Raw genomic sequence first — 12,336 nt, forward strand, 5'->3', positions numbered from 1 at the left:
GGTAAAGTGTTCATATTTTTACCCCTATTAGTCTTCTGTGGTGAGAGAAAAAAAGCAAAAAAAGAATGAAAGAAAAGACGAGAGAACAAATTTCAAAGCAAAACTTTACTAATTCTTCTGGTTAGTTCCTCAGTTTCATCTCGATTCCCAGTCCTAATTTTATTGCGGATTAAATTCACCTCTAGAGTTGTGCAGACAGAGAAAAGCAATGAAGACAGTAAACTGATGTGAAACACACCAAGATTTTAAGAGCACATAGCCATTAATGTAACACAGACTCTTCATTCTTACACTACAATACACTACACTTGAAATAATTTTATGTGGTTTCCTCTTTGCCTGCCAAAACCAGAATTCAAGCATTTTCCATACCCTTGCTAGAGCTGTTGACATGGCTAATACCCACAAAGTGCAGCGATTTTAAACTTTTTCTTAAGCTGTTTCAGATTTTGCATGCGACTGCCCACAGGACTGTGCTTGGAAAGAATATTAAACTCTGACTTTGGCCACATAAACTGCAGAGCTCAGCTGCCATTCCAGCATTTATCTATCAGATTCATTTTTCAGCTCCTTCCCTGCTAAGGCTCACATTACTGTGAGTCATTGCAAACCACTGACCAAGAAACTCTAGCAGTAACACAGAACATTGGCACTATCAGTTGACAACTCTGGCTTGAACGGGCGCTTGCAGCAAATTTGTATTTGGTATATAAATCCCAAACCTCTGAATGTGTTACAACAGTTGCTGGTCTTTGCAAATAAGCAGCATTACAAGACAGTAATTGCCTGAAGAGTATAAACGGGAAGTTACAACAGTTACATTGTTCAAGTTTCCTAGTCAGAAAAGGTTAGGAGTAACAGCTTTCTGTTAACAATTTTCTTCAGAGCAACCCACATCGCTACTGCTCACTTAATGTCACAAAAAACATACAGATTTGGCTTAAGTACTCAGGGAGGTAATGTAACTCAATTCAGCTTTGACCCATGAGTGTTTCAGAAGACGGGGGAAACTGTACCTCAACAGCAATAGCTACACACTCTGGTGCTAAAATTTAGTTAGGAAATTAAGGCAAATAGGTCAAAAAATCAGGTTCCTTATTTTGCTTAAGACAGTTTTAATTGCAGAAAACAACCTGAACAGATCACATGTTTGTATTGAGACTATTAACCCTATTCACAGATGCATACATAATCTTATTAAGATCAACTGCCTATGATTCATGGGGCCAAACACTTTATTTACAGATACCAAGTCTCATTTCTAATCAAAGTAGTTGAAGAAATACTTTAACACTGCCAGACAAATTTAAGAACAAGGAAAAGCACTAAATCTTTAAGAGAAGAATCTACTCTATTTAAAATATTAAAAATAAAATTGAATATTAAAAATAGCACCTAGATGACATGGTTGAAGTTTACAAAAGCCATTTTCAAAACACCCTTAAAGAAGACTCTTCAGTCAACACAGCATTTATAAGTACAACATAAGGCTATCTTGTGAACTGGAAATCGACTCCGAGATTAGAAATAACACTAGTTCACATCATTAATTTAAGAAAGGTTATTAAAACCTATCCTAGATTTCTAAATGCTGCTAACTATATTTAGTAATAGCTGGTCAATATTGCCGTTATCATATCGTGAATAAGGCTTGCCTTATACCAGAGAAGAAGGGACACAGCATTTCCATGCTAAACTGCTATCACCCTGTCCACTTCTAAGTATCTCTGATAGGGACTGGGCTAAAGGAGCTTTTAACTTTGAACCCATCTGGGACATAACCATGTTGTCTGGATTTCTGAACATATTTGAGCAACCTGATCTAGTGAAAAATGTCCCTGCCTATGGCAGGGGAATTGGACTAGATATTCTTTAAAAAGTCTCTTCCAACCCAAACCATTCTATGATTTAACTTAAATGATTCAAATTGTTTGTAGGGTTGCCAAACAAAATTACCAAGGTCAAAAAACCTCCAGTCACCTAAATAAACACTGTCACAAATAAGCACTTTAACCAACGCAAAATGACACATATGGGGGGAAAAAAAGCAAACAAATGAACAACAAACCACCACCGAACTATCTATGCAAATACCTGGGTCTTCATAACATAGTTAAGTAGAAAAAGCAAAAAAATCATATGATCTGGGCACCAGTCTAGGCAGTACACTGAATTTATACATATAAAAATAGCAAGTATTTCAGAAGAGGGGGGAAACATGACCAAAGAGAGATGAATTTCAGTTGGAAAGCTGCCTTCTGTTTGCTTAGCCTTATCAGCACAAGGAATGTCAAGGGCCAGTCCAGCAAGACTGGTGTCTCCTCTTGTTAAGGCTCCTCACAACCTGTAATAATCCTGCAGTTTTTGTGCTCTGAGATGAGGACCCCAAGTAACAGCGCCTCAATTTGTACTTCTGCCTGGTCCAAATAATGACCCATACCAACAGCTAAAGTCTCAGTTATCTCACAACTGTTTTCTCATGACCACTCCCTGGACACTGTTAGTACCTCATGTATTTATGTTTTCTCCTTTCTCCCTGCCTTTTCAAGTACTTGGGCTTCATGCTCCCTTGCTGTCTTCATTTATCTTTTTTACTTGCTGCTGAGCCCTTCTTTGAATGCCTCATACTGTACAGGGGGCTCAATTTGTTTCTCCATTTTGGTACCCTTTATGCCACATGGAGCAATTTTAAAGCTCTCTGAAGAGCTGAATATGTCTCTGTATCCAAGTATTTAACTATTGAAAGTCCACCTCTGCAGTGTCAGTTACACTTTTGTCTCCCAAGTGGGGTTTCTGGTCCATATGTAACCAGCAAACCTACAAAAAGAATTGGACAGACACAGCTCAGAGAAAGAAAGGAAAAAAGAAAAAAAAGTCCCTCATATGGAGTTCAAATTAATCTTCTTACCCAAACTCTGTTCTGCTCTTTCCTCTGTAAATCATTATAAGATCTGAATTCTATTACATAGTTTTCACATGACTTCTTATAGCTTCACACTATTTTATATGACTTGTTCTATTAGTTCACAGTAACATGCACTTGCCCAAAACAGAAGTCTGCCAGTGTATATACAGTCATACTTAAATCGTTGATTAAGGGAGTCTTTGAACAAGATTTCCACACTGCTGTGCCTTTCAAAGCTCATTTTTTACTATGACTGGAATACAACAATTGAAAACAGAAATTAAATAGATGATTTTGATGTGCCTATCCCACAGCCAGGGCTGTTAATACAATAGATCTGAAACATATTTGGTGATCTAACTAGAAACTTTGCCAACACTGGAAATGTAAAGAATACATACATCTTATTAGAGAAGTAGTTTGACAACAAAAAGGGAAAGAAAGTATATTTTCTCTCCCAACATTCATAAACTTATTTTTTAAACTGAAGAAGGTATATAGAAACTACTTTGAAACACTAATTTTGAAAAATCTATGTCTAGGTAAAAAAGTAGAAGGCTTACAGAAACAATAAAATGAAAGAGACCTCAGTGAAACACTGCTCAGTATCCCACCAAGTTAAAATTGTTTGAAACATGAAGTAACTAAACACATGGGCTTGTATCAGACAAAAGTAAGACCTGACCAAAGAATCAAACAGCAAATTGTGTCCTGTGAGAGACAGAGGGGCACTGGTCACACAGTAGAATAGCTAAATATTGCTGTAAAAATCATTCCTTCGAGAATTTTTGCAGGTCCAAACTGAGCTATGATTTTAAGTCGACAAAACTCAGATGACCTAAAATCCAAACTCAGATACTAAGTTTAATTAAACCAAAAATTAACAAAAATTAAACAAAAAAACCCCAGTAATTTTTTTTTTTAAATCAAACCACAAAACCTGAAGACCAAATTTTAAAATGAAGTTAACAGCTTAAGAAATGTCTTTATGAACAAAACCAATGGCATCTGAAATATGATGGTTTTATTCTCAGTGTACTTTAAATGACCTATTTAAAGAGCAACAAGCTAATTCCATCTGAATTCCATACCCCTCCCAGTTCCTGAATGCCAGAAAATATACCAAAAAAGACAAATATTAGACAAGTAGTTTCTAAGAGAGAGAGACAATCATTCAAAAGTGCTTTCAGTATGATTGTAACAATTACTACATAGCAACTAATCCTCTCTGAAAGAATGTCAAGTTTATCAAATCAACTATTGTACTCAGAAGCCCAAGCAGGGAGCCAGTGTGATATGAATTAGGACTACAAAACTGACATGAATTTGACAGAATTCAGTACAGCAGAAAAACAAACACAAAGAAAAGTGTAGTTCATGTAGAAGAAACACCAAATTAAATTCTAAATTACTCCATTACCAGTCTCTCTCCCTCCTGCAGTCCTAGTTTCAGCTTGAAAAACAAAAGGATTTTCTGTTTACCAAGAAGAAAACGGTTTATCCATTAAAAAAATTTACCTAAAACCAGAAAGGTAGGCAATAAAACCATTTTCCACATCTGTTTTCCCTTGTAGCTCCAACCAGCCTGAGAAGCAGCAGCCCAAGTAGCCATGTTAGTCTCAATTTTCTGACTAAACAGAGACCTGAAGTTTTCATCTTTTATAAAACAGAAGGTTCTTTCAGCCCCATGCAAACATACTATTTAGAACAGTCACATGGAAATTAAGCCACACAGCAGAAATACAAATAAAAAACCAACCCACTCTAGGTAACCTTATGCCAATGGCTAAAGAAAAGCAAACGCGCATGTCAGAGAGCACAAGAAGTTATTTATCCCTCTTCCACCTTCCCCCCCCCCCCCTTTTTCTGCTTCTAGCAGGGCACTAACAAGGCTGCCTAGCACTGAGGAGAACACTTGGGCTTCTGAAATTCTGTTGATGAACACATACTTCTCTCCTAGTTGCTCTCTCTCTGAAAAAAATGGAAGCTAGAGAAGGAGCAATGTAGGGAAGAACAACCAGAAAGAGGCAGGAATGCTTCAAAACAAGTGAGATCGGGGAGGGGGGCGGGGGGGGGGGGAAGGTGAAGATGTGTGCAGCAAGAAAACCAATCTGGAAATAATAGGTAAGGTGCACATGGGCTGAAGAGCCTGAAGGCGCCCACTGCCCGTTTGGAAGGGAGGCAGCCTGGGCACAGCACTGCTGAGTGCCACGTCCTGCTGCCCCCGGCCTGAGCCCCGCCACCCCGCACCCACACCTCAGGAGAACATCCCTGGGGTCACTTTAGAGCTCTGCTTGGGACTACAGATGTAAAATGAGAAATTCAAACGTGTGACACACAATCCACTCTTATCACTTGATTCTTTCATACAGCTAAATCAAGGCTTTGCAAGTCTCAAAGGTAAGATCCGTATGAACAGTGAGGGGCTTCGTCCATAATGCCCAGTGCCACAACGCGCTGTAGTTGCATGCTGAGTAATCGCACAAACAGAAAAGACTTACTAGCCTCGCACTGGTCAAACTATCAAGTACTATTAAGAAAAACAACCATGAAATTCTATAAAAAGGATTTCTAAGCCTGTGAACATAAGCTTCTAAGCTTCAGATTTTATATTTATAGAAAACATAAATGGAGCTACTAAACATTTACATAAGTTTGTCTTGACTTTTCACTGTCTTTATTAAGAATGTGCAGTTTAACTAAAAAACCCGCAGTCATTTTTATTTTAAATCAAAAAATTTTCACTGTCTTTTAATTTATTAAGAACATGCAGTTTAATTAAACAAAAAAGCTGCAGTAATTTTTATTTTTAGTCAAATCACTTGCCCTACGGAACCTGATGATAAATTTTATATTTATATAAAATCTGTCCACACTGAACATATGAAGAAGTGACCATCCTCAGGATCTCTGCAGTCTCTATCCCTTAACCATCCACATCTGAACCTACTTCTTTCACCACATCCCCGCTTCCCCTAGCCTTTGCCCTGCCATTTTCTCCATGCCTGCCATGCTTTCTGCCTGTCCAGGAGCAAGTGGTGCAGGGGGCTCCTGAAGCCTGGATGTACTCCCCACAGACAGCTCCCTAAGCAACTGCTGCCCTTTCTACTGCAGAGCAGGCTCCGAGCGTCCCTTCCCACTGTGCTGCTAACTTCTCTGAGCACCACTCCAAAGAAAAAAAAAAAAAGAGTGAAGGGAGCTATGAGGGCGGTGGATAACAGAAAAAAACAACAGCGGGGGGCTGGGGAGGACACACCTAAATTTAACCTAGAATAGCAACAACTCCGACTTGACAAGTCCCTGACAAGCTAAAGAGGTTCCTTGGATTGTAATTTCTACACAGTACCTCAACCTAGCAATACTATTGTGCTTCAAGGTCACACAGGTACAGCTTTCAGACTGCAAATGTAGCTGGGCAGCAGAGGTAAGCACTTGTCTTCTTACTTACAAATGTTATCAAACCAAAGGTCTGAAAATGGATGACCCAAAGTGCAAATTCATCAACCTCATTACAGAAGCTGACAGGAATTTCCAACCTCCTGGTATTCACTGAGCAGTCAAATGGGAGCAAACAGTGAATAGAAACTACAGATCCCTTTCTCGGAGTTTCCAAGAATTTGCAAACATTCAGCACTAGTGGTGAGTTATGAACTGAGACGTGCCCAGACACATACACTTATTTGACATACATTCAGTTTCTGGATTGCTGCTGTTGCTCTTCCTCATGTAAGAGAGATCAGAGCAGTTTAGAGAATGTTCAAGGAGTCTGTTGACTTACAGCACAATTTTATTGCCAGCACCCTATGTTTTAAGTTCTAAGACTGACTTTAAAAAAAAAAAAAAATCATGAAAATTATAAGTGTGGTAACCAAGTAGTAGGTGAGATGGAATAAGTGTTCTTTTCAAGCCAGTGCTTTAATCAAAAGCGCTTGCTATGGCAGCCTTGAATACATGCACGAACCACAGATTTCTGCAATAGCCTTCATTACAGCATATTTTGACACCAGAAATTAAAGCCCTCTAGAATAGTTCTATTGATCCTACGAGGTAAACATAGACATCTCCCTTCCTACAGTAAAAATATCAATTACTTTTGAAGACAATGAGGAATGCTGCTGGAACAGAACATCACATTTTGAATTCTTACATATAAACACTAGTCTGCCAAAAGAAATTGATTAAATTCACAAAGTTGGGGTTTTTTTCCATTTTGATGCACTGATCCTTGTAGGGTCAATTTTTGCATTACCTGGGTCAGTATTAGAAAAGCGTTGCTTTTAAAATTCTGTTCTTTAGTGCTATGTTTGTATTTCCTCATGTTCCTTAAACTACATCTTCTGTTTCAAAGTGACAACACAGAAGTTATAGTCCCATTGACTTCCCAAATTACTTCTTGTGATTTAATAGAAGACAAGAGGTGGATTTCCTTTTTCTTTTACTCTTGCAGACTCAGTCATCACAGAGCCTGAAGCACCAGTTCCCTCGCTGCCCTCCCTCCACCTGGAGAACTCAGCCACAGTCAGTCTTAAACCCCCAAACCTGGTGGGGAAGGGAGCAGGGCAGGCAATGTGAGGAGCCACTCTCCTCCAACTGGAAAAACACTCATGGGAAATGCAAATTTAGGATAAACAGATATTGGTTTTTCATGGCCAAATAAAGAACTTCAGTGTTGCCTCAACTGTTCTTCAGCAAAAAAAGCATTCTGCAGCCCCTGGCTGTTCCCCCAACTGTTCCCCAAAACTTCACCTGAAGCCTTCCTTCTTATTTTAATGAAGCAAGACACAAGTAGCAGTCATAGTCCTCCCTTGGGCAGTCTCACTACGGAAGCACAGTATGCACTCCAGGAATGGCAAAACCTAGACAGCAGCTTGTCCAATTCTGCGCTGCCCACTGGAGTGAGTGCATTATTACTGTGCTAACAGTACTCAACTTCAGCATTAACTTATCATCAAGTTGACCGCTAGAAAAAAAATGAGCCCAAGCCACCTTTGCTGTCAATAAGTACTTAAAAGATGTTTCAGCTATCTTTTAAAGACTGTCAAAGACATCATTAGAAGAAAAATTGCATCAGACAATACAACTAACAAGACCAACAGCTATAGCAACGCCCTATTACTCAACTCACAGTGAAAACAAAACAAACCCCTCTTTTTGGTTTGCCTGCTATATTTTGATTTGTAACCCAAGGAAAACCACCCATCCAAGGCTGAGATGGACCTATCTAGTGGAAATAAGAAATTTAAAGAAATGCTACCTAAAGTTTTCTATTTTCGATTACTTTTTTCTAGTTCCTTAAACTTTTTTTTTTTTTTGCAATAACTTACCTGTACTACAGGGCAATTTTCCCCCTAGAAGTCTGAGCCACTTTTAATTATTTAAGTCAATAAAAATAGTGTTTCCCTGTTTAAAATGTAGAAAAAATAAGTTTTCAGAAGCATCCTGTATATCACAGGTTTACTGACAGAAAAGGGAAACTCAAGAAGGCTAGGAGGTTACAGATGTACCTCAGCTAATCTAGTGGAAATCAGATCTGATTGAGGGAGAACAAGTATGAGCACTGAAGTGTTTAGTTTTTTTAATGTGCATGTTTTTAAGAAAACCTCATTTATACTAGGCTATGAGGAAAAAAACTAAAGACTTCACAATGGTCTCCTGCCATGCACAAGCTCAAATACAAGATAAGCTAAATTTTAGCTGAGCAAAATGGAAGTTTATACATACGCTCCAGCACAAGCTTTCACACCACAGTCCCTTCTTTATCCCTGAAACAATCATAATATGATTGTAGCTGCAACTTGCAAGTGCATCTTAAGTTTCTTTATCAATATTGACATAATTTTACTGCAAGAAATGCAACCAAAAGCTTATTCTTCAGCGTAACACTAGATGAGTTTTCAGCTTTCTTGGTTTTCAGATCCCTAGAGTTTTCCACTGGAGATGCAAATCTCCCTATGGACAATTGCGAACTCCTATAAATCGGCTGCTTTTCTTAGCTGTTTTTCACAGACTTGGACAGAAATAGCCAGATCCCCTCCCCCTTTCCAGAAGTGGGTCAAGGCCTATTTGTCTGCCTATTTTCTGGGTCACAAGTTGCGAACTTCTTCAAAGTTCTTCCTCATCTTGGGGCAGTTGCCTAACATAGCCTTCTGTCCACAGAGCCACAGCTCACAGGTATTGACACAGGGCCTTATCCCTTATCAGACTCAAGGGAAAGGCCAGATTGCCTTGTCTGTGTATTCATGTTCAAAAATAAATAGAACAATTATACATGACCACCATGCACAGTAACTCTACCAGCTTTACACAACTCACACCAGGATTTCTGAGAACACGTTCCTTATTTCCAGCTGCATTAGCTGCATGCTTTGTTGATTTTTTTACAGGGTCCCAATCTGACTTACACAAGGAAAATAAATATGTTAAGAAAATCTTTTTTGCACCAAAGCACAATATGGCAGGCCTTGTAGTGTTATGCTTTTGAGACCAAATTTAATCAGACATGTTAAATTATACAATGGGTGCTTGTATTTATTGAGTCCAGATGTGGCTTGGAAAAGAGCTTTGTAGTTTTAGGGGTTTCCCCCCCCCCCTCCAATTGTTTTTCAATCGGCAATTCAGAAGGGCATATGGCACTGCTTAAAGAGCTTCCAGGATTTTCAGTTTGACAGCAATAACACAGCAATGCTGACTGCAAATCCAATCCTTTTCAAGTTCTAGAGAAGACAGTCATTTTCCACTTCTCCCAAAGTGAAAAATTACTCTCTATATTTTATTCTATTTTCCTACTACACTGAAACATTACACTGTTTAACAGGGAAAAGATTTATATTTCCATCAATTAAATGTACTCCTTTTTTTTAAATAAATATATATACATAACAAAGCTCTTCCTTACCAGCTTCTCACTAATTACCTCACTGCTTGGCTCTCCAGTCGATTTGAAGGGAGTGGGGGAAGTTCCTACAAGACATTAGACAAGCAGACAGATTTCCTGCTCTATAAACACATTACTCAACTCGGATATTGCTCATGCTCCAGGTTATTTAGTGACAAGATGCAAAAAAAGCCCTACTACTGCTTAAGATGAAGCAGTTATGTTGGTCCCTTGCCTACCACAGGCTCGTTAGGATTCACGAATGAGAAGTGTTACATAAACTGCACCACAATGCTATAAATTAAGCCACTCCTATCGATGTATCTGCATAGCTGTCACACCTTACCAGGTTGTGAAATTATTTCAACTACACCAAACCAGTGTCCTGAGGGCCACCACAAAAATCTTAAGTATACAAAGACTAAGTGGGTTTTTTTTATGGCCTGAAAGCATGATTTTTATAAACACAGTAGATCCAGCCATTGTTACTTATCTAACAAGATTCATGAGCACTACAGTAGGATTTTAAAGCTCTGTCCTGCTTCTGTCTACAGAACTCTGAGACTGGTAAATGAACTAATCCAGTGGAATCATCCTGGAAAAGATTTTCAAAGCAGCTTCATCAGCTGTGTTTAGAAACTGTTGGCAACTATTGCCATTTCCATAGTATTGTCTTAAAATAAATGTCAACATGAAAGAGTAGCTGCAGGACACAATATATGAATGCTACTGCCACAATTTACCTGTGGGGGGGTGACCTTTGTTTTTTTCTTTTTGTCCTATATATTTTTTGAATCTCACAAATACTGGAGTGGGAAGCTGTGCAGCAGTGATTACATCACAGCTGAAAAAGATGCTTGGCAGATTTCACATTGTGAACTGAACGCAAACATAGAGGCCAACTACACTAACTGTTCAACATAGCAGAAGAAAACATGGCAAAAAGTATTTTCTCAGGAACATAGACTGCAAATCCTCTGGCTTCAGTGATCTTCTCAACCACAGCAGCTGAGAACGCTACAAAAATATGCCCCATAGAGTTCAAGATGGTTCAGCAGTTGCTCCTGTTCTGTTATCCAGCAACCTGTCATTAACAATTTCCAACTTTGACACCAGCTCTCTGCTGCTGAAACACATATGCCCCCCCACACTTACTCTTTAAGGAATTGACTAACTCTTGCTACTAAGCTCTCACTCCTCACATGGATATGAAAAGGAAGTGCGCACGATTGTTTTCTGTCATCCTAGATGAAATGTGGTTTTCCCCCATTTAAAAGATCAAATGATAGGAGCACATATTCATCTAGAGCTTCAAGTGCACATCGTTGCCTCTTTTCCTTAGGGCTCTCCTTAGATGGCATCCCAAAATACTCAGCATGGCCTCTGAAATTCAAGTCAACTTTTATTAGGGCGTACACTGGAACATCCAGCTATTGAAATAGAAATCACAAAATACATAGGTAAAACCAAATAAATAAAAGGACTTAAAAGCACGACTTTGCTCTGCCTGTTACATCTTTACAAGCATTGCTCCCCTGGTTTCAGAACACCAAGTCAGCGGCTTTTTGGGCTGCAACAAATTCTGTATTATCTGCTCACTGGTAAAAGCATCTTTCTGTCACCTCTCAACAGAGCTGCTTTTCGCGCTTCTCAGCAGTATCTCTGTGTCTGCACACCTGGGTCAGATACAGCAATCTCTCTTTCTCTCAAAGGGCTACCACCCAAAACGCAGGAAAACCCACCATGTCCACAGTTCAGCCAGAGCCTCTGCAAAGGCACAGGACGCAAACTGTTTAATATGTTAATGTCATCAGTCAAACACAATCCACAGACATCTGGCACTTCCCTACATCAGTGTCCTTCCAAGATAAAAAGCCTTACTCATTCAAATCAATATTTTAACTACTGCATTAAATTAGCACCTTTCTGTTTCACATCTAATCCCAACTGTTTTCCACCCATGAACTGACCTGCTTAGGAAAGTGATCTCAACACCATATGCCACCGCTTACCCAAGCCAAGCCAGCTCACTTGTTTGGCCTTGTCAACAACAGGGCACAGAAAGCTGCCATGGATTTGCTTGCAGCAAACCCCAAAACAACATATTTAATACAGTAGAGCCTGACAGATTTTTGTGCTGGGGAAGCCTGTAACGACAGACGTAGTCATTTATCTCAGAAATTTGTAACAGTGTTCTCTGGATCAGAGAATTATTGATATCTTTAGGACATTTGCCGTAAACCACCTTAAAGGAAGATGGTGAATCTTATTTCTTGTCTTCATCTAGTATTAATGTGCATAGTTGGTAAACCCAAAGTTACACCACATACCTAGGGTTTCCAGCTTTTTTAATCCAATCATCTCACAAAAATTGAAAAGGGAGATCTCTTCCACTTTCCAAGACTTCATATTTCACTGCAGCAAGTCCGCAAAAGCCTCAGTCTTTTAAATACAAACTACTTAGACCCCACCTCATTAACAAATAAACCACAACACCATTTAGTATGTGCAAGCACTGCATTTGTCTCAGTGAGTGAGCTCTGAAGGTTTAAAAGGG

At 39.1% G+C, this 12,336-nt stretch overlaps 1 protein-coding gene across 4 annotated transcripts in view; it reads right to left on the reverse strand.

The window, feature by feature from the left end:
- Positions 1–12,336, reverse strand: part of PXYLP1 (2-phosphoxylose phosphatase 1) — a 61,328-nt gene that overhangs the window by 19,001 nt on the left and 29,991 nt on the right. The gene's annotated exons all lie outside the window — the stretch shown is intronic.

The sequence above is a fragment of the Strix uralensis genome, chromosome 9, assembly GCF_047716275.1.
Source record: "Strix uralensis isolate ZFMK-TIS-50842 chromosome 9, bStrUra1, whole genome shotgun sequence".
In the NCBI taxonomy this organism is placed as follows: Eukaryota; Metazoa; Chordata; class Aves; order Strigiformes; family Strigidae; genus Strix; species Strix uralensis.